The 7424-nt window shown below is 45.6% G+C and overlaps 1 non-coding gene across 1 annotated transcript; it reads right to left on the bottom strand.

Moving 5' to 3' along the window:
• Positions 1-493: 493 nt before the first annotated feature.
• On the bottom strand, positions 494-575 carry trnas-uga (transfer RNA serine (anticodon UGA)). The gene has a single exon. It is a non-coding gene; the product is annotated as a tRNA-Ser (tRNA).
• Between the last annotated feature and the right edge of the window lie 6849 nt (positions 576-7424).

Below are 7424 nucleotides of genomic sequence, written 5' to 3'. Positions count from 1 at the left end.
TTCCAGAAAATTCTACTCCGCTGATATCGCCTTGCCTTTTCACATCGCAAGCCAGGAACCTGAATCAGTCGAGTTCCTTTCCACACATGGAATTGCTTTTTTCTAATTCATTGACTGCTGATATAATAGATTATTGGCCTTGAGAGTCAGCTGTAAATTAGGTTGAACTTTCTCAGCTTGACTTTCAACTGATCCTGAAAAAGATGTCATCACCTGCAGGTAAATGTATTGCATTGCTTCTTGTTTTGCTGAATTCCACCCCCTGAACATCCAAATTTCATGATAGTTCGACAAATGTGTTGACACTGATTCGTGTTGGAAGTTGGTGGCTTTTTGTGTCTCGACACATAATTTATTCAATTAGATGACTGGGTCAGTCTTGAAATTACTTCGGATTCTTCACAGTTGAAAATTTACTTTCGATTGAATGCAAAGCTCAAGCTCCACGAAATTCAAATTCTGCAAATGAATTAATGACTTTTAAAAGATTCTACGCTGTGAACAGGATTCGAACCTGCGCAGGGAGACCCCATGGGATTTCAAGTCCAACGCCTCAACCTCTCGGCCATCACAGCTGCGGCAAGCTTGTCAATTTTCATAGTAAAATAACTGAATTCATTTGTTGGAAGAACAAATTGTCAAGACCCAAAGATTTCGCCAAATCCTTTGCAGATGCCCAGACGAACGGTACCTTCACAGATTGACAGGCTTTCACCGCAAACTAGATTCTGACACAGCTGAAGTTATGGGAATGATTCTTCGTAGAATTATAGAGTCACGGATGTACACCACACGAAGAGAGGATCATTGTCTCACTGCGTCCGATCGATTTTGACTCAATTGCTCATCATCTGGTGCCAAATTAGATATGCTGTTGTGTTTTAATATTCATCGAAATATGGTATTAGAAATATTGACGCTAAGTCCATAAACACTAGCTACATTCGTAAAAACAATATCGGAATTAGAAAGAATGCAGAACCAATTTACAGGAATGGATCCAGCAACTAATCCGTAAGTTCTGACATCAGGTAATGAATTTGTGAGCGCAAAAGGGGAAGATTAACCAAAGATTTGGAACTTGAAATCGTCTTGACGGAATTATTTGCAAAGTTTTTGCGGTTGTTCTAGAGTCATCAAGTCCTTGAACAATACAACACGGAAAGTGGTCCTTCTTTCCAACTTGACCATGGTGGACAGTTATCCTAAATTAATAGGTCCCATTTGCCAACATTTTGCCCACATCCCTCAAAACCTTGTTACTCTATATCCATCCAGATGCCATTAAATGTTACAGTTGTACCAGTCTACAACAATGTCTCTGGCAGCTCATTCTGGACACGAATGAAAAAGTTGCCCCTGACGTCCCTTTTAAATCCTTACCCTCTAAATGTAAACCGATGTTTTCTAAATTTTGACTTCCTCACCAGCCGGAAAACACCGTGACGAGTCAACATATCCATGTCCCTCATGATCTAATAAATAGCAACGATTTGACTTTATCATACTTGTCAGCAGGGAAATGTGTGGAGATTATTTGTCGAAGGTTTGAAGTAGAAAGTCTGATGTACAGATGTTTAGAAATGCATATTGGAGAAGTTTTTAATAAGTCATTGCAGTCTAGTAGCAGTTGTAGAAGTCTGTTGTGAAAGCTGCAGAAGGATTTCAGGGCACGAGAACGAAGCATTATTTCCAATGTATGGTGGCTCAGTTCGACCGCACTTGGACGACAGTATGAGGAATTACAATCCTCAATTTAGGAAAGATACTAATGCCATATGAGGAATACCACGAATGGTGTTTCGCCTTGATATCATGGATGAACGTTAGTCCTCTGAATTTTAATTGGGCAAATCCGGCCTTTTTTTTAACAGTTTCAAAACAAGAGAGGTAATCTCATTGAGAGTTGCAAAATATTTGAAGAGATAAACAGGGTGGTGCAATTAAATTTTGTTCCCTCATTGGTGAATCTAGAAGCAGGAGAGGAGAATTTTAAAATGAAGCATTGTGATTTATGACCAGGATGAGAACTATTGATTTTTGTCTTAGCCTTGAGAAGTCTCACTAATCAGCGCTACAGTGAGCCTTGGATATTTGGTCTTTGAATGCATCACTATCAGCCTGACCCGCTGACACTTACTGCATCACTATAGATCTGACCCCTCACACTTACCGCCTTAATATCAGCGTGAATCCCTCAAACTTACTACATCACTATCCATCTGGCGCCCTCACATTTACTGCGCCACTTTCACTTCGAGACCATCATTTTGACTGCGTCACTATCAGCCTGACTGCCAAGCACTTACTTTGTCACTATCAGTCACACCCTTACACTTCCTATGTTACTATCACCCTGACTCCTTACACTTACTGTGTCACTATCAGCCTGACTCCATCACACTTATTATGTAAGTATCAGACTGACGCCTCACACTTACGGTGTCACTACAACACTGCCTCCTCAAACTAACTGTGTCACTATCATCTTGACCCTCTCACATTTACTGCCTCACAATCACACTGACCACTTCACACCTACTGCTTCACTATGAGCTTCAACACTCACACGTACAGCATCACTACCAGCCTGACTAACTCACACTTCTCACCTGACAAGCAGAATTACTCTCTCAAATTTATTTCATCATTATTAGGCTGAGGCACTCACACTGACAGCGTCACTAACAGCCTGACACCCTCATGCTTACTGCGTTGGTATCTCCCTGATCCCCTCAGAATTACTGCGTCACAATCACTCTGACCCCCTCATACTTGATGCGTCACTATACTTCTGGCACCCTCATACTTCCTGCATCACTCACACCCTGACACATGCGCACCTACTGCATCCCTATCAGCCAAACCCCACTCACTCACGGCGTCACTCTCTCTCTAACCTGCTCACACTTCATGCGTCACCATCACCTTGATACCCTCTCAATTAGTGCATCAATATCAGCCTGACCCCCTCACGCTTACTGCATCACTCCCAGCCTGAGCCCTTCAAATGTACTGTGTCACTATCAGACTGACCCACTCATACTTACAGCATCACTATCACCTTGAGCCCCCAAACTTAGTGCGTCCAGATCACCCTGAACCTTTCACTCTTCTTGCGTCACCTTCAGCCAGACCCTGCACACTATCACTCTAACCTCCTCATACTTGCTGCATCACTATAACTCTATCCCACTCACACCGTGTGTGTGTCACTATCACCCTGACAACTCATACTCACTGCACCACTATTATCCTGACTCCATCACAATTAATATATCATTATCAGCCTGACCCCTTACACTTACTGTGTCACTATCAACCTGTCCCCTCATATTTCCTGTGTCACTTTCAATCTGACACCCTCAATGTGTCTGTGTCACTTTCACTCTGAACACGTCACACTTACTGCATGGGTGTCTACCTGAAACCTCGCACATGTTGTGACACTATCATCCTGAGCGGCTCACACTTACTGCGTCACTAGCACACCAACACTCTCACCTTCACTGCATCACTATTAGCCTGACCCGCTCACACGTTTTGCGTCACTACTACCCTGACCTCCTCACAATTGCTGTGTCGCTATCAGCCTGAGCCCCTCACTATCACACTGACCAAGCTCACAATTACAGCATCACTATCAAACTCACCACCTCACACTTCCTCTGTCATTATCACCCTGACCCTCTCACACGTAATGCGTCACTGTCACACTGAGACACTCACATTCTCTGCGTCGTTATCAGCCAGGCCCGCTGGCACACAGCGTCACTATCAACCTAGCCCCTCACACTTGCATGCCTCAATATCAGCGTGAACCCCTCACACTTACTGCGTCACTGTCCATCTGCCTTCCTCACACTTACTGCACCAGTTCCACCTTGATATCCTCATTTTTACTGCGTCACTATCAGCCTGACAGCCCCACAAATATTGCGTCACTATCAGTTACGCCCTCGCAATTCCTATGTTAATATCACCCTCACTCCTAAAACCTACTGCGTCACTATCAGCCTGCCTCCATCACACTTTTTGTGTCAGTATCAGACTGACGCGTCACGTTTACCATGTTACTAAAACTCTGCCCCATCACACTGACTGCGTCACTATCAGCCTGACTCCTCAGACGTACTGCGTCACTATCACTCTGAACCACTCACACTTTTTGTATCAGTCTCAGTCTGACGCCTTGCACTTACTGTGTAACTAAAACTCCCTCCCCGCACACTGACTGTGTCACTATCAGCTTGACCCCTTCACACTTACTGCGTCAATATCAGTCTGACCCCTCAGCCTTACTGCGTCACTCTCACTCTGATCCTCTCTCATTTACTGCGTCACTTTCACCCTGACCTCCTCACATTTACTGCGTCACTATCACCTTGACCCACTCACACAGTCTCTGCCATTTTCACCTTGTCGGCCTTATTTTTACTGCGTCACCATCAGCCTAACCACCACACACTTATTGCGTCACTTTCAGTCACGCCCTCACACTTCCCATGTTACTATCACCCTGAATCCTTACTCTTATTGTGACACTATCTGTCTGACTCCTCACACTTACTGTATCACTATCAGCCTGACTCAATCACATTTATTGTGTCAGTATCAGACTGACGCCTCACACTTATCTTGTCACTAAAACACTGCCCCGTCACATTGACTGTGTCACTATCAGCCTGACCCCCTCACACTTACTGCTTCACTATCGCAATGCCCCTCTCTCACTTACGACGTCATTTACACCCTGACACCCCACACTTGCTGTGGCACTATCACACTGAGGGCCTTACACTTACACTTACTACGTTACTATCACACTGGTATCTCACACCCACTGTGTCACTATCATCCTGAGCCGCTTACACCTATTGCGTCACTATCATTTTGACCCCAACTGCGTCAGTCTGATACTGACACAATAAATGTGATGGAGTCAGGCTGATAGTGACACAGTAAGTGTGAGGGGTCAGACTGCATCAATATCAGCTTGACCATCTCACACATACTGCGCCACTACCAGGCTGACTCCCTCACATATACTGCGTCACTATAAGACTTACCCACTCATGCTTACTGCGTCACTATCACCCTGACTCGCCACTCTTGCTGCATCAAGATCATTGTGCCCCCATACACTTACAGCGTAACTATCATCCTGACAATGTCATACATACTTCGTCAAGATCAGACTGATCCCCTTAAACTTAATGCGTCAGTATCAGCTTCAACACTCACATTTACTGCGTCACTTCTAGCACTACCCCTGCACTCTTACTGCAACCTTATCCACCTTACCCCGTCGCATTTACTTCATCACTATCAGCCTGAGACACTCACACTTACAGTTTTACGACAACCTGGCCCTGTGAGTGCATTTACATCACTGTCACCCTGACCTCTTGCCCATACTGCGTCACTATAAGCCTGGCCCCTCAAATGTTCTGCGTCACTATCACACTGACATCTACACTCACTGCGTCACTGTCACCCTGACCCCATCACACTTGCCATGTCACCATCACAATGACACATTCACACAGTCTGTTTCACTGTCATCCTGACACCTCACACTCACTGGATCACTACCATGCTCCCCCTCATACTGACCTGTCACTGTCATCCAGAGTCGCTCACACTTATTGCGTTCCTATCACTCTGCTCCCAACACACTTACTGCGTCACTATCAGCCTGACACTCGCACACTTCCTGCAATTTCACCGTGTCTATCAGTCTGACTCCTCACATTTCCTGCATCACTGCCACCCTGTCACTTAACACTTACTGGCCAGTATTAGCCTGACGCCCTCAACATACTGCATCAATATCAGCCTGAACACTCACACTTACTCCATCACCATCACGCTGACCCCCTCATACTCACTGCGTCACTATCACCCTGTCCCCTCACATGTCCTGCATTAGGATCACTCTGACTCACGGACACTTACTGCATCACTATCAGCCTGACCCCGCACACATACTGTGACACTATCAGCCTGACCCCACCACACTTACTGCTTCACTATCAGACTGACCCCTCACACTTACCGCATCACTAACAGCCTGACACCTCACACTTACTGCGTCACTATTCCCCTAACACCTCACTTTTATTGGCCACTATCAGCCTGATGCTCACAACTTACTGTGTCACTGCCAGCCTGAATGCACACACTTACTCCCTCACTATCACCCTGACTGTCTCACACTCACTGCGACAGTCTCTGCCTGACCCCTGCACACTTACTGCGTCACTATCACCCTGTCCTCTCCCACGTTATGCGTCAGGATCAGCCTGACATAGTAACACTTACTGCATCCCTATCAGCCTGATCTCTCTCCAATTACTGTGTCACTATCAAACTGACCACTCACTCTTACTGCGTCACTCTCACACTGACCCCTCACACGAAGTGCTTCACCATCACCCTGACCACCTCACACTTACTGCGTCACTATCGGTCTGATCCCTCAGACTTACTGCATCACAATCACTCTGACCCCCCCAAACTGCGTACATATCGGCCTGATCCACTCACCTAGTCTGCATCACTACCACGCTGACACCTCACCCTCATTGTGTCACTATCATCCTCACTCCATCACACTTATTCAGTCACTGTCAGCCTGATCCCCTGTAATGGAAAATTATCATTTATTGTGAAATCAGTTTGAAACAAACAAGTATGGACCTAACTTTTCAAAAAGACCGAAAAAATGTAAAGTTCAACCTAATTTTCAGCTGACTCTCAAGGCCAATAATCTATTATATCTGCAGTCCATTAATTAGAAAAAGCAACTCCATGTGTGGAAAGGAACTCGACTGATCCAGGTTCCTGGCTTGAGGTGTGATAAGGCAAAGCGATATATAGTATAAAGGGAATATGTGAAAACCGTCAGGCGTCCATTTTATGAGGCGTCTTGCAAATGTGTCGGGTCCACTCTGCAAATTTCAAAATTAAACTTTTCCTTTGCTCTTGGTAGCATTTGAGTCGAATCGATTGAAATCCCACGGCAGTAAACTTGGGGGCTCGCCTGGGACCCTGCGACTGGGTAAGATTTTGAAGATTCCCAGGAGGTGTACGCGCCACTGCCTTGAAGGTCTTTCACTCCATCTCGAGCACTGAATTGGCCCCTTTGCATGAGAGAACTGGGGATAAGTGGATCGCTCCAGAGTCGCGTTCCGAATCGAATAGGGTCGGGGTAAGAGTTGTGGCTAAAGTAATCCGACATGGAGACTCGTTCGAAGAGAATAAATGAACCAGGAAGCGGGACCAGTGAACTCTCACGCGATATTCGAGTAAAACTCAAGTGAAAGGATTGCGGTCTCGAGAGAGTTTAAGAGACAGCAAGATTAACGTCGGTATAGACTTGAAGCCACCATGTGCCACGTTGGAGTCGCCAAAGCTGTACC

The sequence above is a fragment of the Chiloscyllium plagiosum genome, unplaced genomic scaffold (assembly GCF_037043375.1).
Source record: "Chiloscyllium plagiosum isolate Xiang-an unplaced genomic scaffold, Cpla_swu_hap1 HiC_scaffold_42, whole genome shotgun sequence".
Lineage (NCBI taxonomy): Eukaryota > Metazoa > Chordata > Chondrichthyes > Orectolobiformes > Hemiscylliidae > Chiloscyllium > Chiloscyllium plagiosum.
This window is presented reverse-complemented; position numbering and strand designations above follow the sequence as displayed.